The following is a 23,843-nucleotide window of genomic DNA, read 5'->3' on the forward strand; positions in this document are numbered from 1 at the left end:
CAAGCCCAAGCCAAAGAAGCACCTACAGCAGCATCCTTTACATAATTGGTGCCAATCAGTAAATTTTGCTTGTTCTTAGTGCTCATATAGAACTCATTCAGAGTTCACATACCACTCTTACTACATTTTATTAAAATCTTAAGCATAATATTAAAGAAGTTTTAGTTGAACATTCTTGTTCCTCTTATGTCCAGATTTAGAACTATAAGATTACAGAATTAGATGTCCCTGTGGTCTAACTTCACAAGAATTGAAAAGTAAACATACAGGATATATACAAAAGTATGTATGTTTTCAGGTAACATTTGTACCAAGAAAGAGATCTTCAACGTCGATTTTTGGCATCATATCTAATAAACACTATGATTAGTTAATAATAGTAATTATTTTATTCATATCATTAGTAAGTATATCTTTATACTTATTTTATTTTGAAATCAAACAATTATTTCTTCGAGTGGTTGTGATTTTAAAGGGCACAGGATACTGAAGTCTGAAGACATCTTTATTTAAAGTATACCCATGTTTTTAAATGCCTTGTCAAAGTAAGTTATATTCTGGAAAAGAATTCTCAGGGCATATGCAGGTCAAATCCCTCCTACATGCACCATTGCAATAAAAAGTTTATCATAACAAAGAGTTCATGTAAGTGCTGGCTGGTAGCCTATGTTAACAGAGTCCTGCATATCTAGCAAAAATGAATTCCCCAGCACTGAGTAAGAGTTCAAGAAGTTTTTATCTCCAAAAGTCATAGTAAGTTTTAATTGCCAAAAGGTTTATTCTTTATTATGAGGTTTTTGACTCTTTTATTTCATTGAGCAGTTGTTCATTTTTTTTCTGTGAGATGTATTGGTGAACTACTTGATTCCCAGAATTTTTTCTTTCTTTCTGTAATATTTCATAATCTTGAGATCCAGCAGGTTCAGCGAAGGAAGTACATAGTATCTGTGCCCTAGGGTAAAGATTCCACACATTGCTGAAATTTCAGAGACTACTGCTTTCTATAGTTTAATTATTGTATTATAATAAACAATACTTAGTGAATAGTGAGTATCAGATATTTATTTTTTCAGAGATCAAAAATATTAATATTGTTGATCTAGGGCCTACCCACCCCCCTGCATACACACATAATGCACTGAATGTAAAGAGGTATGCTTCACTTCCCTAGTAGAATGGTGGTGATATAAAATTAAGGCCTCCCAACTCTTTGTTTCCTATTTGTATGGGGGATAAGGGTGGCAGAGGTTGTATACAACCATCTGTGGCTTCTAGGAATTCATACTATCTTGGGACACAGCAAAATACGTGGTCTTAGACACAAGGTCTTGGTGATACTCTGTGGAAAGTCAATGGGGACTTGAGGATAATTGAGTGTACTGCTAAAATGAGTGCACTGATAAAATTGTCAATTACCAGATTCATGACATGGGGATGTGAGGACAGGGGAAGGAGGTGGCAAAGAAATTTAGAAGGGACCTGATTGTTTGCCAGACTTAGAAGTTTGAATGCCCACAAATCACAAAGATGGCAGAGATCAGATTCAGTGAGAGTAAGGGAGTGGGGAAAGTAGAAGGACAGGAGATGATGGTATGAGAGGGGCCGATAGAGAAAGGTGTGGGAAATGAATGAATATTACATGGTAACAGACGCAGCCACACTGGTAAGCAGCTCAGGCATGGTGACTGCAGAGAACACTGGAACTAGGCAACTGAGAAACCAGTGGAATAAAAGGAATGTAAAAATTATGGAGCTAGTATTTTGAGCAAAATTTGTGACTAGCAGTAATTACAGTTACTACATGTTGGGAAGTAGATTAAAAGTGGAAAAATTTATACCAAAAACAGGTAGAGTTTAAATTGAATAATTCTTGCCTAAGTCATACTTAGTTTCTATGTAAAAGCTCCTAGTTGCCTACTTAGTATTTGTTTCCTCATCCTTCTTTTCTAAGAGAACTGTGATCTGTGTGCAAGTGTGTGACAGTATTCCAGTGTTCCCAGTTGTATGTACTCACAGTGAGGCCTCACTTAAGAGTTAAGGGTTGTCATTGTCATCTGATACAGTCCTCACCATTGAGATTTCAGTGGAAATAGCCAGTTGGCTATTCCTGGAAACGATTTTTGTTTTTGTTTGTTTGAGAGAACGGACTTAGCTGGCTGCTAAGTGTGTGCTCCCCCCAAAATTTACATGTTAAAATGCTACCCCCTAATGTGATGGTATTAGGCAGTAGGGCCTCTTGTAGAAGCATATACCACAAGGGGTTCACACTTAATGAATGAAATTTGTGCCCTATGAAAGAGACTTGGAGTTTGTCCCTTCCATCGTGGAGGATGCAATGAGAAGACGGCTGCCTATCAGGGATGGGAACCTTACCAGACTAATGTGGCCATGCTTTGACGTCAGACTTTCCAGCCTCCAGAATTGTGAAAAATAAATTCCTGGTATATTGTATGCTGGCAGAGCAGCCTGAACAGACCAAGGAACTGATACTGCCAGCCTTTTTCTTTTGTCTTTTGTCCTCGACTCTTTTAACTACATGGAGCAAGAATGCAATCTCTAGACATGAAGTTGCCAACTTTTGAATATCGAAATGAAGGCCTTGAATTAAAGGTATCTGAGCAGAGATCCGTAGAGAGCCTGAACTCGGATAGTTTGGAGAAGTCACTTTATTACCATCCCTGGACTTTCTTGCTATGTGATAAAATTTATCCCTATGTGATTAAGCCCCAATAGACAGGTTTCTGTTATAGGCAGTCAAACATGATCCCTAATTGGAAAAGCATCCAGTTGCAATGATGTTGCCATGGAAAAGTTATGTCTTAAGGAATGAAACCCTGACTCTTCAGATGACTGACGTGACCTAATGGTGAACTCACCGATTTACAAACGAGGCAGCAGTTGGCTGCTATCCTGCCATTTCAAACCTGGCTCTCCAGGCATTCAGGAATATTCATAATCAAAAGATGTTAATTTATTTCTGATCGTCTATACTACGCTACTCAGTTTTCTCAAAATGTTATTATTCTGGGAAATTGATCCTTAGTTTAATTGGAGGGGGGGAAATAACTTGCCAAGTCAAAGTTTGAATAAATTAGAAAATGAAAGGCAGCATATGTTCTAAAAAATCTGAAAATTAGTTGCAAAGTCCCAGTTAATTTAATTATCTGATCTCACTGCCTTGGAATAATAACGCAGAATGAGAATTAGAATAAAATTAGCCCCAAATATAGTCCAAGGAAAATTTTAAGACATGGTTTGATGATCTACTTTAAATATAACTTTTATAATCAAAGATACAATTTTAATGATACTAATCTATTTCATAAAGCCATATTTCCATTTCTATTGTGCAACCTAATGGAACACACTTGTTATCTACCACTATATTATATACTTTCATTGAATATTTTCAAATACAAATATGCAGCCTAAAGATACAGAATAATGTGCAAATACAGAGTCGAATAGAACGTCTCGTATAAATACGGTTGAAATAATGAGTAATGTATAATTATTCCAAGCAACATAAGTAGGCAGATCTGGTATTTTCTTGAGTATGGCTATATAAACTGTGGAAATGCATGGGTATGCACACTATTTAAAATGTTTACTTGTAAGACGTCTCTGCTTCTAGGGTTTAAACACTAAGCCAGGTCCAGTTTGAGTTACCTTTGGAAGAAAAAAATAAAACTTCCTATTCTGTACAAATTTCAGGCCACTAATCTGCCTATTAATTATATTAAACACACACATGCACACTCATACACAAGAGCCCATGGTTTATTGTTCCAAAAACTCTGTTTACAAATTAAAGAATCTTCTGCTAGGATTCAGTGTGATTCATGTCCATTAAACTGACTTGATAACCACCAAGCATCATCTAATTTAGAGTCCTTAGAACTGACAGTTAAATAAAACTAATGTTATTGAAGGCATTTTTCATAAAGTAAGCCTTCTTGCCTAGATAAAATCTCTTATTATCCGTTTTGGATCTTACCTATCCTAGTAAAATACGATTATATTAAATTCCGAGGTCCAAGATGGGTTTTGCACACACACTGTAGTTTCTAAAGCCTTTTTAAAAAATATCTCAATCCATGAAAAGATATGGAGGAAACATAAATGCATATTACTAATGTAAAAAAAAAGCGAATGTAAAAAGGCTACCTTCTGTATGATTCCAAATATATGACATTATGGAAAGAACAAATCTATGGAGACAGTAAAAAGATATTTCCCAGCAGTTTCACGGGAGGAGGACAAATAGGATGAACACAAAGGAGGGGCAGTGAAATTATTTTGTATGATACTATAATGGTAGATATATGTCAGTAGATACGAGTCAAAATCCATCAGAATGGACAACACTAACAGTGAACTCTTTGGGTGATATTGGCATGTGGATTTGGGTTCACTGATTGTTAAAAAGTGCACCATTCTGGTGGAGGATGTGTGGCACGGACCTGTAGGGGCAGTGTGGGGGATATATGAGAATTTCATATTTCTTGCTTGAAGCTGCTCCAAAAAATAGTAATTTTTTAAAAAAAGATTGCTAAAGCTTATATTTTCACCAGCAATATTTGATATGAAAACAGCTAATTGAAAATTTGGGATGTAACAAGCGCATTATACTTGTAGTTTTTCTTTGGTCCAATGGCCTCAAGTCAAAATCTGTTAAAGTAGATACATAAGAACCCCTCCTCAAAAATAACCAAAGGAAAAAAAAAAAAAAAAGACTCACTCAGACACTACTCGCTTACTCCATTATACCTTTTGTCATAGCATGAAAAAGTATTTGATACTTTTTTAAACATGTTGCTCTATTGATATATAATAGTACATATTTTGGAGTATATGTGATATTTTGGTACTTGTATACTTAAAATGTGTAATGACCAATCAAGGTAACTGGGATATCCATTGTCTCTTATCTTTTCTTGCTTTGGGAACATTACAAATCTTATCATCTAGCTACCTTGAAATATGTATGTAATAAAGTGTTATTAGCTCTAATCTCCTTACTGTACTATTGAATAGTAGAACCTATTTCTTCTATCTAAGTGTATTTCTGTATCACTTAACTAACTTCTTTTCTTCCCTACCTCTCCTCCTCTTCTCAGGCTCTGGTTACCATGATTCTACTCTTCTACTTCCATTAGGTCCACTTTTTCAGCTCCCTCATAGGAGTGAAAACATGTGATATTTGTCTTTGTGTTTCTGGCCTTTTACACTTAACCTAATTGCTTCTATATTGCTGAAAATGACAATATTTCATTCATTTTTATGGCTAAACAATATTCCATTATGTACACATACCACATTGTCTTTATTCATTTGCTGATGGTATTTAATTACATTTTCATTTGTTTAGTAACTGTCTCTCCTAGTAAAACTTGAGCAAGTCACAAGAGATCTGGGCCTCGGGCTATATCGATCATTGATGTGTAGGCTTTGCACCTAACATGCTGCCCAGCATGTAAGCGTTTCAAAATATCTGGGGACTATTATATGACTGATGCTTTGTGTTTGATTAAAATATATATATCTGGAGGCCGAGTGCAGTGGTTCAAACCCCAGCACTTTGGGAGGCCAAGGCGGGCGGATCACCTGAGGTGGGGAGTTCAAGACCAGCCTGACCGATATGGAGAAACCCTGTCTCTACTAAAAATACAAAATTAGTCAGGCATGGTGGCACATGCCTGTAATCCCAGCTACTTGGGAGGCTGAGGCAGGAGAATCACTTGAACCTGGGAGGTGGAGGTTGCGGTGAGCTGAGATCATGCCATTGCCCTCCAGCCTGGGCAACAAGAGTGAAACTCTGTCTCTCTCTGTCTCTGTTTCTGTTTCTGTCTGTCTGTCTCTCTCTCTCTCTCTCTGTGTGTGTGTGTGTGTGTGTATATATATAATATATATATATCTGTGTGTATATATATATATGGAACAATTACAGCAAAATGTTAAGACAGTTAAATTTGGGTGGTAAATATATATGTCTTCATTATAATATTTTCTATACATCCCCATATGTTTGAAATATCCCATAAGTGAAGAAAATGAAAAGCTCTGTAAGTAGCTAGAATAGGTTTCAAATTCAGTAAAATATTGGCAAACAACAAAAAATGAACAAATGATTAATCAAATTAAATATTTTAGTTCGTGTTTGAAGAGCACATTAATTTTAAGAATGTATATATAGAATGCTTGATTGTGGATTTTTAGTGATCGTATGTTTAATTTGAATCAGAATATTTCCCTGACCCCTTCGTGGGCGGGGACTGGAGTACACAAGCGCTGGACTCACTCTGCCATTCTGGCGCAGGCAGTGGTGCACTCTACTCACTGGAACCTGCCGCATTCTGCCCCTTGTGGGAGGGAGCATGCAGGTGAGCGGGGGCAGAAGCCAGGGAGAATGCTTTCGGATGCCAGCAGGAGCCTGGACCAGCCCTGCAGCAGTGTCTGGGAGGGGTGCTCAGGACCCCTCAAGCCCCAAAGAAAATGTTACAGTGCTCTTGTAGCTCAGCCATTAGTGGACGGCTTAAGTGTTAACAGCTCAGTGGACCCTCTTCCTTTCTGTGTGAGGCAGCTGGGGTCTGCCAGAGAGGGCAAAGGGTCAGTGTGACAGCCTTTTGCATCCACACTCGTTGCACCTGAGCTCTTGTCTAGTGTCCAGGAGAAATGAGGTAGCATGAATGAACTGAAGGATGGTAAATGCAGGGGAACGGGGGCGGGATTCGATGGCCAGTGGAGGTGGCTCTCAGTGGGAAGGGGAGCTAAAAATGGGACTGGGCAGGAAGATAATCTTCTCCTGAAGTCTGGCTATCTCTGGATGGATTCTTCTCCATAGTTAGGCCATCAAGCTGTCTCTCTGATGTCTGGCTGCTTCTCCTGTCTTGCCAGCCGAGCCTGGGGTTTTTATGGGCACAAGATGGGGGGTGGGGCAGGCCATGCAAGGTTTTGGAAAAGACAACATTCCAGCAGGAAAACAGGGATGTCAGTTCTCACCTTAGTGAGTGGTCTCAGGCTCTTCGCCTAGAGGGTGGGGCCCTTGCCAGGGACCTGCCCTCTTCTGCCCAGAATTTCCCTGCCTTGTGTCCCTATCAAACTGTCATATAAAGCCTATTCATTGTTGGTGAAAATAATTTTTAGTATGTTAGTGGCATGTCATCTTATTCTTTAGGAATTACACAAGTGATATGAAATATTTTCTTTTTATGTAAAGGATTTTCATATATAGATATTTATTGATCTTCATACTATGTTTCCTTTTTATTTAGTTAAAAACTTAAATTACCCCCTTATTTTGTCAAATGCTAGTAATTTGGGTTTGTGGTTATTATACTTCAGTTTAATTTTGAATGTAGCCTGAGGCAAAAGCCAGACCCTGTGGTGTCTCCTAGTGAACTCAGCTGGTTTTATTCCAGTTCCTTGTAAATTCTCACCTGTTTCATAGAAAATTCCAACCTAATTGGCACCCTTCCTGTTTGTATCTATGAAAAAGCTGCAAATTGAATACACTGTTACTGACCCTCAAGAATAAACAGAAAGCATCAACAAGTTGATTTGTATCTCTAAAGAAATATGCAACAAATCAATGTAAAAGCCAAGTGTGATTTTGGAATGGCGTTACATTTTCAGGGTAGTTTATTAAAAGTGATTTAAAGTTTTCGATGGAGAAAACTGAGAGACTGAAAATAAATTATGACATTTAATTTTAACAGGAGCCACATGTTTCTTTTCACAATAGGTAGTACTAAACAATTGTTATGTTAAGGTCAATCATTTCCTTAAAAAGGTATTTAAAAGACATTTTAATGGAATAAATGTCCTGATTATTTTGGATTTATTAATGCATTCATTTAAAGCATTTGTAGTCATTACTTCAGTGTAAACTGAAATTCTATCCTCTTATATTTTTCTGAACACGTAAAAGACCCTGATGCAAGTTAGCACATTCAATAAGACATTTAAATCCACAAATATACCTTAAAACTACTCAATATTTTAACTATTTAGGATTTCAATGACATCCTTAGGAGTTCCAAGTACTTTGTGAGGAATGATTTTTTTTTTAATTAAATTTTTAAAACTTTTAAGTGAAGCCTTAGGTTGGTGCTTCCCAAACTCCTTTAGAAATCGAGAGCCATAAACCAAGCCTAGGCTGTTTAATTCCAAAGCTTCACATGCACTATGATTTTATTTATCAGAAGCAATGTTTCAGATTAGGATTTAGAAAACTTTAATCCTTTCTCTGTGTTGATGCACCTTTGTGCTGCTGATATAACAATACAGATTATTTTATAAACTTTAATCACTTTGAAAGATACCCATGTTTATTTTACACACATTTATATAGAAAAATCAAAAATTTAAAAATTTGAATAAACAAAATAAAAAAGAGAATAATTATGTGAGATAAAAACAAGAGACAATTTATACTATCATTTTAGTTTGTTGTCTTCCATTATTTTTCTATAATTATTATTTGTATATATATTATGAATATGCAGCACAAATAGTTGATTATTGTTACTTACAAATATTTTATGAGTATCTATCAATAAATGTAAATGTACCATAATTTTAATATTAATAGCTGAACAGTGTCTTTTTGTGAGAGTAGAATAGTTATTATTTACCCAATCTACAATTTCTAGATAAACAACTTTCTAATTTATTTACTCTCATATATCTATGTATCTATATCTATTTTTGCTACATATGGTTATCCTATATGCCATATATATCATATAGATACATTCCAGTCTTTCTGTCTCCCAAATTCCAGAGAACATTTACAAGCTCTCTAAGAAGTACTTCTAAAGCATATTCTCTTTGCCTGTGGTGATAGAAGAAAAACTACCACCCTTTTTGTGTGTATGTGTGTATACGTGTGTGTATGCATGTGTGTGTGCATGTGTATAGCTTTAGTTTTTATATTATATTACCTTGGGGTTCAGAAACCCAAGGAAATATAATGTAAAAGAGACTGACATCTGTCTCTGAAATATTCCCCACACTCCAGGTTCGTCAACTCCCATATACAGTCTGGAGGCAGGCATACTGGGCAACCCAGGCACAACTATTTTCACAGTGGTTTGACACTGGCCATATAGATGATATAGCATCTTCTTTATGATATGGAGTACTTGGCAGTTACCATTTGGTTTTCATCTTTGAATTTCTGCTGAAACACTAGGAAGGGAAGGAAACAATTACATACTTTGGTAGATAGTTTAGACACATTACAATTAAATTATGTTGTCTTTGGAGTGGACTAAAAATATCTAAGAAACAATACTTATAGTAAAAAAAAAAATTGTTGTTGCTTTTCCTCCTATGTAATTGAGGGTTATTTAGTTGCAAGTAACAAAGAATGACCCTAACTGACAAACAGAAATTGAATTTTTTGAAAGAACAAGACTGCGTGCAAGATAAACAACAAAATCCAAGAATAAAAATAAAAACCGAAAACCAGACTTAGAACAGACAAGAATAAGGGGGACATAGAGAAAGCTGGCCACCTGATATCCACGGCTAGAATGCTTGAAGCTAAAGTCAAGATTGATATTTGGAGACAGAATCTGATATAAGGAACTTCCAGGCATTCCTTTGACTTCTATGAAGGGAAGAAACAACAAACACCCGGTTTTATCGTTCCATTATCTGTAGGGTGCACAGTGTGGGAGATGTAATGTCCCAGAAGAAAATCCGATGCTGTTACAAGTGGGTCCTGGAAGCTAGGAAGCCAGAAGCAACAAAAGTTGGCTGCACACCCAGAAAGTCTTACTCTTCTGCACGGCTCAAATGGGAAAATACTGATCTGTTCAGCGATTCCAAGGAAATCAGCACCAGCGAAGCTCTATTAAATGTTAGAAAGTATTACATTTTATTCAGCCTGCCTAATCAATTTATATAGTATCTTCACTCATATGATATATAGACAAACATCTCACTAGGAAATGTTTTTACATCAAAAGTGACTTACAAGACAAAATCTCCAGTGGAAAGTATATATTGTGATTCTACTCCTGATTTGGACTTAAAGCGTGAAACATTATTTTAATTTTAAAATGTGATAGAAATTTCTATACTGCAAAATGAAGAACCTTAAATACAGAGTGTCTGGGGAGTTCTAGAACAGACTCCTGGCGCTTAAAGTTACTTCGTATCACTCAGTGAAGCACTATTCTGGACGTAATAAATTTGCATCATGAATTCCAGGTGAAAAAAAAATCAGCTCTTAAATTTCTTTCTATAGTATGCATCAATCAAAACCTCTTCTAATGATGAATTAATGTTAATCAAGTTTGATGATTAAAATACAAAACATTTTGGGGAGACTCTAATTATCGCATTAGTAGATAGAAAATGGGAGGCCTTAGGTCACCATAGAATATTACTTTAGGGATTTTATCAGGCAGAAACACAAGTATTAAAGAACAGCATCCTCTGAGATACCAGGGATCTGAGAAGAATTATTGTTCCCTTTGTTACTTTACTATTATATTTCCTTGGGTTTCTGAATCCCAAGGTAATATAATATAAAAACTAAAGCTAAATTTTTCTAGATAAAATGTTCCAAATGACTCTGTTTTGTCCAATCATATTAGTAAACATGTTTTCTCAAGGAACTGGTATACTCACCCATCTGGAGTTCATCCTGGGACTCTGTTGAATATGACGCCATCACTTAGAATGGACCAGAGATAGGACAGAGTACGTGAATACTTCTGAGAAAGTTCAATCTCCTGTTATTAACCTTTCTTAACCTTTTGTCAATAGGACAATGACAAATCTGGGGTTAGTCCTGAGCTGAGACATGGTGGTGAGATACCTCAGGAGTTATTAACAAGCGTTGCTGAGAGTTGCAGAGTGGAAGGTGGCCCAGGTGGGTACTGGTTAGCTTCAGAATTTCTTATCATATACCTAGCTGACCAAGATTTAGGGGAAGATTTTAGTCACAATATTAGAAAAACCAGAATTATGGAAAGTGTATAAAAAGAATTTTGAAAAAGAATGTGGGCAAAAATAGAAAACCTGAGAAAAGTTTTATATTAAAAAAATGAACTTTGGAAAAAACGGAGCTATTTTTTTAAACTCAGAATTGAGAAATGGAAACTAAGCTAAACCAATGTCAACTAGCATGAGTGTGATAGTGCTAAACCCTAGAACATAGGGTTAGGCTAGAATCCACTGTCCAAGTGCTTAAAAACCAGGCTGGGTGCGATGGTTGGAGCCTGTAATCCCAGCTCTTTGGGAGGCCCAGGCGGGTGCATCACTTGAGGTCAGGAGTTCGAGACCAGCCTGGTCAACATGCTGAAACCCTTTCTCTACTGAAAATACAAAAATTAGCAGGGCATCGTGGTGGGCATCTGTAATCTCAGCTACTTGGGAGGTTGAGGCAGGAGAATCACTTGAACCCGGGAGGGGGAGGTTGCAGTGAGCCAAGATCACGCTGCTGCCACTGCACTCCAACCAGGGTGATAGCATGAGACTCTGTCTCAAAAACAAAACAACACAAAACAAAAACAAACAAACAAAAAACACAAAAATCAGTTCACGACTTGCATGGGTTTCTGTCTCCCCTAAGTCTCCATATCTCAATGAATTTCTCCAGTTCTTGCAAACTGTCTCTTAAAATTTTCTTGTTTTCATATGACTTCAGCCCAATTTATATCCTTGAACATATGCCCAGATAATTCTTTGTTATTTCATCTATATTGTCGACCATTTGGCTTTAACAGGCCACAGTTTTAATTGAAAGGCCTCATAATTGTGTATATGACTGGTTCACTGAATGGCAGCAAACAACGAACAACTTAGCTTTAGTGATGAAGGCAGAGAAGAGGCAGAGGGAAAAACCTTAATTCTCTATGGTGACAGTTCCCAAAGAGAGAGCTGTAGACCTTTAGGGATCCTTGGAACATTCCCATGGAGTTCCTGAGATCAGAATGATGTAAACAATAATTGCACGTGGCCATTTGCCTTTTTCATGTTTTTCTCTCACGTTGTGCCAAGTATTTTCTCAAAGACTACAGTATATGTGATATCACAACGTATTAAATGCAGAAGCATAAAGACAGTTGTCTTCTATTGTGAGACATTAACAAGGATTACAAAAATGAAAAATAATACCATACTACTTACCATATTTTTAAAGAGAGCTTTTTAAAAAATGCATTATTCATGTTAACATGTTGGGGGTCTATTACTTAAAAAAATAAATTGATAAAGTTTGTTTTAGTTTTAATTTCTAATTTTTGGATATCGATTGATTTAATCCAAATCAATAGTACCTCTTTGGAATTTCCGAAAATATTTAGGCGTATAAAGGAGTTCTGAGGCCAAATATGTTGAGAATTGCTATTCTGTATGGTTACAGATGTTTCAAGACCTGGGAGTCTCAAAATCCTCTAGAGAAATGGAAACTTCCTACGGCTCTGTTCAAAGAAGTATGCTAGGCACAGGCAATATTTACGAATGGAACATACAACCTAGCACTTTAACAGGATGCATATTCAGATTTAACACAGCATGCTGAACACGATCAACTTATTTATTTATCTTTATACCTTTGGAAGTGAGTCAGGGACTTTCCATATGAGCCCAAGCTTCCACCCGTGAGCAACTGTTGCTGTCTCTGTGTTGACATGACTACTTCACGCTTTCAGGGCTTGATAACATTAGGCAATAAAACATCCAATTAATTGCTCTTGCTTTATTCCCATGTTGACTGTGAAATCATATAATTATAATCTAACTTGCCTATAGGGAAGGGATATGCTAATCAGTAAGTAAATAGAAGTATTCTGTCCTCCTGATAGCTATATGTTTTATTTAATAATAATTAGGTCTCACTTGGTTGTCTTGTGAGTGTGGTTAGCTTAACTTAATCCTCCAAAGACACTGATTCAGGGTCCAAAAGGCTCACATTTCTGAGCCTTCACAGCTGAGTGCCATGTGTACAAATGGAATTTCTGTAAGTGAGCACCTCTAGAGGGTAGCCACCTCTCTCTTCTCTCTTAAATATGTGCCTTTTTGAAATTTGCAGTATTAATTTAAAATTTGTTTTACTCAGCATTGGACCTATAAGAGACACCAAAGATCCAAGTCCCTTTATAACCACCTACATCAACGTCCACCTACTAGGTACTCTGAGCGTTGAAAGTCTTTTGCAGTGTGCAGATCTTAACCAATATTTTTGTGTCTTAAATATTATGGTGAAATACACAACCATTTCACTTCACAGAAAAAAAATGCGACTGAAGAGTGAATTGCCCATTGATCTCCATAAAAACACTTTTAGGCTGTTTGAGCATTAAGTGCTCTTAGAAGCTTATTGAACTTTTGAGCTATAACTTCAGATTTTCTACTCACTCTTTATTACCATGATTTCTACAAGGGAGATGAATGTTTCAAATTACGAGTGGAAAAATAAAAACCATTAACCTTTTCAGGTTAATTGTGTTACTTTTTTCACTGCTGTAAACTATATAACTGAAACTAATGTTGTATACACGTACCAAGGGTAGTGCCTTTGACCCACCACGAAAAGGCAATGTACACATTTGTGTTCTCTGGGGTGATGCATTTGTGTTGATGATATCATACTCTCCCCAGAGTTGCCCCTAGCATATATGTCTACGGTTCACTGCATTTCACTGAGAAGACTGTGGCTCCTGTCAGCCTGCGTTAACAAAATCAAAACAAAAACCCTGAGGTTCATATAATCACACTTCCTTCATCCAGTCAGCTGGTATGTGAGGTTTGCTTACCTGCCTGGCAGGCGCCATCATTTTGTAATGATTTTTCCTCTCCCAAACATTTATTTTGTCCGTATTGCGCCTGGACCCGTGGGTGGCCTAGACATCAATGTGTTAAGCCAGAATTATCATGGTTCCTTAAGAACAACTCCATTTTGATCCGACTTAGTCCCTTGGAAACAATGGAACATATATTTAAAACAATTAGCAGGGGTCAAGTGTACATTCTGTAACTACGGAACCATTCATTCGTTGCATCCTAAAAAAATTCTAATATCTATTTTTCACTCAGGAACAAAATAATTAGCCCAGAGAATTCTGGTCTGCGATGGTCTGAATATAAATGGGCTGGTAGAGCAGAGTTTTCCGTCTATAAAAAGTAAAATAACAGTGAAATCATTTTCTTCCCCTCACACATGTTCCTATGATTTTCACCCATAGGAAATGTTAAGGATTTATCAGGCAGAAAACTGTCAAAGAGATGTGTCTCGTAAGTATTAAGAAGCCACGGCTCTGCTGCTTTCTCACAACTATGGCTAACATATTGAAGGGGGGAAAAACAGCCCTTCAGACTGTTCTCAGAGGGAACAAGAAAAGGCTACATTGCTTCAAAAGCCTGGAGAGAATTCCAGTCAAATAGAGCTGGCTATAGAGACAGGAAGATGAGAGCACCTCTCTCAGCACTGACACAGCAGCTGCAAAGGGCTCCTCCTTCTCTCTGCTTACTGCTGCAGGCTATCTGCCCAACAGTGGCCTTAGCTACTGAAATCAAAAGCAGCTTTCGGCCCTGGCCTTTGGAGCCTCATTTTGTTGCAGCAGCACTTTAGTTACCAGCACTATTTTTCAAAACACTCCTTTATTTAAAATTTACCTGCATCAAGAGTCATAGATATAATGAGTTGTGCGTAGAGATATTCACTTATAAATGCTAAAATGCTTATAAAATTTTCTAGTATAAAAAATACTTTTTCAGTGGGATAAAGTCAAATAGAAGTCACTTAAAAATAAATAATTAACATCGAAATAAAAATGTCCTTCCATCCTTTCCTGGAATAAAACAAAAATAAATTTTATCTTTCTAACATAGGAAACAATAAAAAATATTGGCTGGTTCTTCCACTGGATCCTATATTAAATTCAAAAATAGCAATCCTTTAAAACCTAATATTCTGATAAATCATTATTATAATATGTAACAAATTATTCAAATGTAGACTTTTTCAATAGTCAAAAGTATTAATTAAACAAATATTTATTTAGCGCTTGTTCTGTGCCAGGAAATAGGCTATACGAAGAGAATATGACAAAAAAAATTAATCCTGGCCTTTAAAACTTGATGCAGCCAATTTATAATGTGGTATAAACTATTAGACAACAAAAGAGAAAGAGAAATGATATGTGGATAATTTCTTTGGTAAGATAAACTATAAAATATAGTATAAAACAGTTATCCATATTTAATCCTGGGCTGCATAATAATTTTCTAATTTTGGAGAGTCATTTTTGGAGCACTGGATTTTTCAAGTAATCTATCTCCTGGGAGTCTTGTATTTCAGCAACAAGATCAGGAGGAGTGAATGGTATGTTTGATTTACACAGGCCCAGATGTCTTCCTTGACAGTGTCTTTCTTCACTCTTTATACCAAATGGATTTATTCTCCTTGACTGCTGTGAAAAGGAGGGAGACTATTCCCTTATTCTAGTAGGCTGTCATAGGCTGCAATCCCAGATCAACTCAAGAGTGTTGCTTAGAAACTGCGCGATCTCATCTTCCAGTCTTAGGACCAGTATAAGATGGGTGGAGGAGATAGAACAACTTAATTTCCTTAACACTGAGTTCATTTGCCGATTGATTAATGGTTACAGGAAACTATGTCAAGGAGTAAAATGACTATATTTTCTCAAACACAGATAGTTTGATTTACATGAGTTATACACAACATCAACCCTCTCCAATCTTGGTTCTTTGATTGGCTGTACTTGTATTTTTACTTCCTACATCTGTTTGTTCTCCTTGTTACTCCTGAAGAATCCCTTAGTGCCTTCTTTTTTTATGCCCGAATCTGACTTTTTAAATCTACTTTAAATTATCATGCCAATAATAAAGACAGTATTTTGATATCCCAGGCCACCTTAGATTTATGGGCATGCCTCCCTGATGGTAATTCTAAGTTGGTTTTATCTAAATATTAGTAAACCACAGGGTGCTACTGTATTGAATATTATGCAAAATATCAGATGCTTATTTTCCATTATATTGTATAGAAAGCTGTTGGTTTAAAACTGACATGTGTGTTTTTCCACTGTCCTTGTAGTTTTCGTTTGATTTTTGGTATAAATCTGTTCTTATATGTTTAGAATGAATTTCACACATATTATTTTTCTCCTTCACATTCTATACATCAGACCGTGATTTTTAAATTGGACACTTTGAAAACAAAGTACACAATTTGAAAAAAAGCAAAAAGACTATGAATAAACAATATGTAATATCCAAGTTTATTAAGCTATTAATAGGCATGATTGCTTATTTTCAGCTGAGGATAGATGGGAACTTCGAAGAACCAAGTGTGAAAATTTGATGACAAGGATGTCTGTGGAAGAGCTATGTAGATGAACCCCCGTAAATATGGAGATAGCATGAAACTGTTTGGGATCATGTGAATGTCACCAGTCATATAAGGCCTTACTAGTCCTGGCATTCTGTGTAGAGACATGCTAAATATCCATCACTTTCAGACTTTCAAAGACGCCCTCCATCTAGTTCCTATTTAATTGTTTCTAATATGATTTATTATTTTATTTTGTGTAAACCGAAATATGGAACATATACATTCACATTGAACATATACATAACTGAACATACACACACATATTTAGTTGAACACATATACAAAAAGTGTATTAAAAGTAGGTGTATAAATCAATGGATTTTTCACGATATGACAGGTATGCTGACTCCTAATGCAATAGATTGGTTTTACCTGTGTTTGACATGCATGTAAATATAATCATTCAATATATATTTCTTTGTATCTGGTTTCTCTAACTTTACATTGTGTTATAAGATTCATTCATGTTTGCTTTTTATAGTTGTAGTTCAAAATTCTCACTGCTCTATAGTGTATTCCATTTTACTAATATGCCATCAATTCTGTATTAATTCTTCCACTGATAGAAGTTTGAAGTGTCCTGGTTACTATAAGCAATGCTCCTATAAACATTTATTTACTTGTCTTTTGTTGACTATATAACATTTATTTGGGTATATACCAAGAAGAGTTGTTGGATCAGAGCTTATGCTTTGGTATATACAACAATTTTTATGAGTAGTTGCGCCAATTTATACTTGGTATTTGCATGACCCAGAGAATAAGTGCCACCTTAAATTTTGTGCCTTAAGCACTTCACTGAGCTCAGCCCAGTCCTGGCCTTCTTTTATCAAGCAGTGTATGAGATTTCATTGCTTCACATCCTTGTCAGCACTTATTGTCTTTTTTTTTTCCCTCTCTAAAGTTTACCCATTCTAGTAGGTATGTAATGGCATCACTTTGGATTTTGTATCCACGTTTTCTTGATGACTAATGTAAGTTTTATATTTTAATATATTTAATGATCATCTGCATAACTTGTTTTGTGAAATAGATATTCCAAGTCTTTTGCCCATTTTTGAATTGGATTGTCTGCGTTTTCTTACTGAATTTTAGAATTTTAAAATATATTCTGGATGTGATTCTTTATGGAGCTATATATATAACAAATACCTTCTGCCACCCAACTTCCCTTTCCCTCCCTTAATGGTGACTTTTGATAAAGAGAATAATTTTTAATTTAAATGCAATCTAATTTCTCATTTTTGTTCTGTGTGGCTAGTGTCCACTTTAAGATATATTTATCACTGCAAGGTCTAGTAGTTATCCCATATATTTTACTAAAATCTTGATTTTTTTACCTTTCTAATTTAGGTCTATAATTCGTGTGGAAATAATTTTTGTGTTCAGTTTGAGGTAGGGGCAAAGATTGCATTTTTCTACGTGGATAGTCACTTGACCCAGCACCATTTCATAAAATATTACCTTTTCTCACTACCCTGCAAGGCCATCACCTTGATCACAAATCAGAGAACCATATACATATGAATACTGGACTCTATGTTGCTCCATTTATTAATTTTTCAGTTCTTATGTTAATATTATACTAACATCATTGATGTAGTGTTATTATAGTTCTTTATATCTTAAATGTAATTCTTCCGCTTCCTTCTTTTCCTTCTTCAAGAGTCCCTTAGCTATTCTTGATTGATTTTCCACTTACATCTGACTTTTTGAATATTTTCAGTCAATTTCTCCCACCATTCACCCCCTAAAAAATTCACTTTATGGGATTTTAAGGTATTGTATTGAAACTACTTCCTTATGGTGCCTGGGAGCAATGTTGGAGTGGCTTTATACAAAAGCATTTATCTTGTCATTCAGGCTATCACAGTTTAGAAAGAGAGAACCATTTCCACCCACAAATTACTACTGTTAAAACTTTAGAATCCTTGCTTAAAAGGCAATCTCAAATAGCTGCACAATGGGTATTTGTCACTGTTGCCCGTTGTATATCCGAGGTCAGTCAAGAAAAATAACATGTATAGAGCACTGTCTGAACATCCGTGTCTTCAATTAACTGTTGGTATCTAGGATTCTTCGCTCATGCCATGCCCAACTCACTGGCAGTGGTTCCCTGGGACCACATGTGAATCCAGGCAAAAGGATTTAACAATGACTTAAAAATACCTGCCATCAGTGAGGGAGATTCCATGAGTGACAGCTATGGATAGCATGCCATTCTGATCCCACACCTGGATGCTATCATCTTCTTCTGCATTAGATCAGCAGTTTGAAACCTCTTGCTTGAACTGTTTTGTTTTGGTTCCTTCATAGAATTATTTTTTGTTCTGAATTTCAAGTAATGTTATGATGTCGACATACAATAAAATAAATGTCTCTACAAGTCATAGTTTTGCTCACTTTATGTATATAGTGAAGATAATAGAAAAAATACTGCTTTTAGTTTCCTTTTTGTTTGTTTGAAACAGGGTCTCATTCTGTCATCCAGGCTGGAGTGTAATGGAGCAATTCACCTTAGTATTGACCTGCCTGGCTCAAGTGATCCTCCCACCTCAGCCTCCTGAGTAGCCAGGACTATAGGACATGCTACCACACCTGACTAGTTTTCCTTTTTTTTTGTAAAGACGGGATTTTCCATGTTGTCCAGGCTGCTCTCCATTTCTTGGGTTCCAGGGATCCTCCTGCCTCAGCCCTCCAAAGGACTGGGATTACAGGCATGAGCCCTGTGCCTGGCCTGCTTTCAGATTTCTACTTGGGAGACTTGAACTTTTGAACAGTTTTGTTTGTATCTTAGGGAGACTATAAAGTTTACAACTAATTATATCTTCAAGTGGGGATTAAAATGTTAGAAACTATTCTACAGATTATAGTACATGGATAGTTTTTTAAAGAATCAATTTGTATCTAATATTTTCTTATCTTTATCCTGTATTTCTTTTTGTTCTCATTTTCCTCTCCACATATTTTTTCATCTTATTTATTTGTTTTTTTAATATTGTTAGTTTTGTTGTACCATTTCCAGTTTTAAAGTTTTTTTTTTTTTTTTTTCTTGAAAGTGTTTGGGAATGAAAACATGAATGATTATATCAGTCATAGCATAGAAAATAGGTAGATATAATTGGGGAAACACTGCTTGAGAAAAAAATGTTGAAGTGGTTTTAAAAGGGTTTTGTGGGTAAATACATTAATAACCTTTGACCATAAAATCAACAGTTATGAGTTGAAAATAATTTAAATAGAAAAAGTACTACTAAAAGAAGAAGACAAAAGGCATGTTAGAGGACTCCGTGACAACCACTGAGGGACAAGCCAATGACAGCTTGGTTATTTTCCAAAGCAAACCATGAGATAGAGGTATCAGATGGGATAATAAGCTTTGTAGGCTAGGAAAAGCAGTTTTCTATATCTGAGGCCATTGACAAGTTAGGTTTTCAAACATATAGTGGCATTATAAAGTTTTAAACTTACTCGGAATTCTAAGAAAATGTTTCCTTGCAGAAGATCACATCACTCAGCACCAGCCAGGACTGGGAGAAATGGTGAGCTGGGCAGTCTCACAGGCTGCCCACATTGGTTCTGTGAATGCAAAACAGATGAAGCACTGGGTTACATGAAGACAGTATGCACTGACAGCCATTAAATATTCTAACCAAACTCTGCCATAATCCTGAACCAGGAATTAGGACCTTTCCTCAGGAAGTCAGGAAGAAAGACATACATACACACACACACACATGCACACACACACACACACGCACACGCACACACACACGCACACACACTTCTGAGAACAATAGTGGAAGGGTTGCACTGAAAGAGGAATCTGCCTTGTGATTTAGGGGAGAAAATTATGAGGTCGGACCTGCTCTAAGGACTAAAGACAAGGAGATTAAAACATTGCTTGGTAGTGAAGGGTTCTCCTGAGGCCTGGCTTGCAGCTTCTTCCCCCGACCATCCTGGAGCTAGTAATGAAAATTCTCAAGCGGGATGGAGAGCAGACTGGCCTAACACATAAATACTAGCCATTTTTGAGCAACGTAAAATTTACTTTCTATCCTAAATAAACTAATGTAATTTCTCTGTAATATTTCCACAGAAATACTGTAACATAAAAAATACATAAAATAGTTTTCTGCTTTCTATATGTATTAAATGCACAAATGCCTTAAACTATTGAGAAACATTTATGGCACATAAGCACATAAGTGAATCTAAAGCAAATGTTAGCTTATTTCAATAAGTTATATTCAGAACTTTACCTTAAATAATTTTTTAAAATCTACCAATTAAATTCTCCAAGAACCCATTTCCCATCAGTAAAATATGAGTGCTTTCAGGCTGTTAAACTGTAAAGCCCTTTAATTATGTGTAACTACTGGAGGTTGAGTTTTCCCACAGTATCTCATGGACAACCACAGTGTCATATATACTTGGAAGATAAAATGTAGATTTTAGTTTATGTTGCTTAAGTTTAAACAAACTTATTAAAATGCGTTTCTCACCAAAAGAATTATTTCCTACAAATATACTTAAAAAATATATTTCCCCATTCTAATTGCTCAAAATAATAATAAAGTTCAATTTTCTTCAATAATACTGTAATAACAGTTGAAAATATTACACATGGTGAAAGCAGAATATTACATTAAAATAGCATTAGCAATTACTTTAATTTTGCCCAACAATATAATTACCCTTATGCCTTATTTTCATGTATAACAACGGTACAAGAGATAGTTGGACAAAGATGCTGTAGATGTAGGCAGTTCCACCCAAGAGTCACACATGACAGGTAATACAATAGGTGTTGAAAAATAAATACACTACAATGGCAGAATATTGTGTTGTCTAAAGAAGGTTTGTGGTAAGGGAGGGGCATTCAAATTAGAACTTATAAACATATAATAAAAGTACTAGGCTTATTGGTTTATAAATTTTTGAAAATATTTTCTCCCTTCATTGTTAGAATTAGCAGTTGGGAAAAAAGTACACAAACATTTGGAAAGAATGATAAAATAGATGTGTCTATTTAAAGGTGGGTGAAAAAGGTTAAAACATAAACAAAAGTTACTGTAGGACTATAGAGGAAATATTTTCATTTCTTTGCTTGGCTAGGACTTTCCAAACAAATGGGACTTGGGCTAAGGGACAGCTTGGGATTCAAAGAGATGACTAAAAAGACAGAATTCTGAAAAGAGTTAACTTTCCATAGAAGTGTATTTAAATACCAAAATGAAACGGACTCTGGAGCCGTGAAGACACTTCAGGGGTTGTAAATCTGGAGACACTTATCTTGTATTTCCCTGGAGTCATTTATTCAAAGACAAGATATTTAGGGAACTTCCCTTCCTCTCCCTAAGGGGAATTTATTTACATTGAGAGGGGTTTCTCTCCCTATCCTTAAGAAGGAAGAAAGAGGAAGGCAATATATAGAAGATCTCAGTTCGAATTTGTTTGATTCACTGCTTGTGGTACAAGAGTCCCCATTTTGTGCATCTGCAGAGTCTACCTGGTTCTCATAGCACCACCTAATAGGCACTAATAAAGGGGAAAGATTGGGACATGGGAAACCGTTGCTGCTAGTGCTGTAGTAACTGACAATAACTCTAACCTGTGCTCCATAAACTTCACTTGTATTCAGGATAATAGAAGTATAGAAACGAAAAAGCTATCAGTCATCAGACAAATGAGAGCTTTTCATATACTCTAGTTTATACCACTTGTTTTTATTACTCAGTTACAAGGAAATATTTAGTCACCGTAACTTTCTCTTAGTTAAGGTCCGCAATTCTTAGTAAAATAACAACAGAATTTTAAAGAGTATGATATTTTCATTTCCTATGGAGTATGGAATTCCAACATAATTTTATCAATGTGCATAATTTTCTAGTTTCATTTATTTATTTCTACTTCACCAGCATTCAGTATTCTGCTTCCTCATATTCTCTGTTCAGTAAAACTTCTAAATTACTGACAATAATAAAACATGTATGTTTTTGTTTTTATTCTCATGCTGTGACTAGCAAACATTTTTTCAGATGACTTAAAAATCATTTTTGAAACATCTCCTTGTCTTTTTCAACACATGATATATTTAATTCTTTAATTATTTTTGCATTATTTGCATTGCTTTAGATCAATTTAATGAAAAAAATAAGAAAAACTTCATTTTCCTATTCACTTTCATTCTAATATACAGTGTATTCGTAGGAACAAAATTCCTCTGGGGTAGTGAGGACAGGCAGTTAAAGTGACTAAGATTGTGTTCAGGCCTGTGATTTATTAGAAACAAAGTAATAAAAGTCATTTGACAATATGTTTGTTATCATAAAACTTTCATTTTTTTCTCTGAGGTGGTTTATTATTACAATGCAGTAGAATTGTTACACAATTTCTGTTCTTCCAATCTTATATGTGTGATTTCAAATTCCCTAACATTTACAGCCTTCCATTTCTCACCAATTTAAAAAGCAAAACAAGAACAGATTGTGTAAATAAGTTCTACAAATCAATAAGAAAATAAAAAAAGAGACTAAACTTTGAAAAGTAGAGAAAATTCTTGAACAGGTACTTCATCTTAGTATATAAAAATGGCCAATTAGTATGTGAAATGGTGTTCAATGTCATTAGTCATCAGGGTAATGGATGTTTAAACCAAAATGAGATATTACCAAACAAAACAAGAAAAGAACAATAATAAATATTGGCAAGAATATGCAGCCACTAAAATATTCACAATGTTGGTGAAAGTATAAATTGCCACAAACACTATGAAAAAAATTCTAAAACTCCTATTGAAGCCAAAGATATATTTACCTCATGACTCAAGAATTCTATTCCATGGTATATACCAAAAAATATGAGCAGTTATGATCAATAAAAAGGTGGACAAGAATGTTTATATTAGTTCTAGACATGATAGGTAAAACCTTCAAACAGGTAAAATGTCCATTTAAAAGAAGACCATATAAACAGTGATATTGAGGTAGGAGGTGAGATTTGACTCTGGAGGCAGGGCTCAGACACCAGACCAAATTGAAGACTAGCTGAAACACGGATGGGGAAAAGGAACTTTCCATAAAACTTACCCACCAATGTGCCATGTCAGTTAAGCACTGCCATGGCAACACCCAGAAGTTACTGCTCCTTTCCATGGCTATGACCTGGCAACCAGGAAGTTACCACCTTTTTCTAGAAATTTCTGCATAATATACTCCTTAATTTGCATGTAATTAAAAGTGGGTGTAAATATGACTACAGAACTGCCTTTGGGTTGCTACTCTGGGCACACTGCCTATGGGTTAGCCCTGCTCTGCAAGAAGCAGTATCTCTGCTGCTGCTGTACACGGTGCTTCAATAGAAGTTACAGTTTAACAGCACTGGCTCACCCTTGAATTCTTTCCTGGGTGAAGCCAAGAGCCCTTCTAGACTAAGCACCAATTTTAGGGCTCACCTGCCCTACATC

At 35.8% G+C, this 23,843-nt stretch overlaps 1 long non-coding RNA gene across 1 annotated transcript; it reads right to left on the reverse strand.

Annotated features, from left to right (window-relative positions):
• Positions 1–492: 492 nt before the first annotated feature.
• On the reverse strand, positions 493–20,385 carry LOC103880853. Its single transcript, XR_642121.4, has 3 exons — positions 19,847–20,385; positions 13,776–13,935; positions 493–952 (listed from the first exon to the last, which is right to left on the reverse strand). It is a non-coding gene; the product is annotated as an uncharacterized LOC103880853 (long non-coding RNA).
• Between the last annotated feature and the right edge of the window lie 3,458 nt (positions 20,386–23,843).

This window comes from Papio anubis, chromosome 2, assembly GCF_008728515.1.
Source record: "Papio anubis isolate 15944 chromosome 2, Panubis1.0, whole genome shotgun sequence".
NCBI lineage: Eukaryota > Metazoa > Chordata > Mammalia > Primates > Cercopithecidae > Papio > Papio anubis.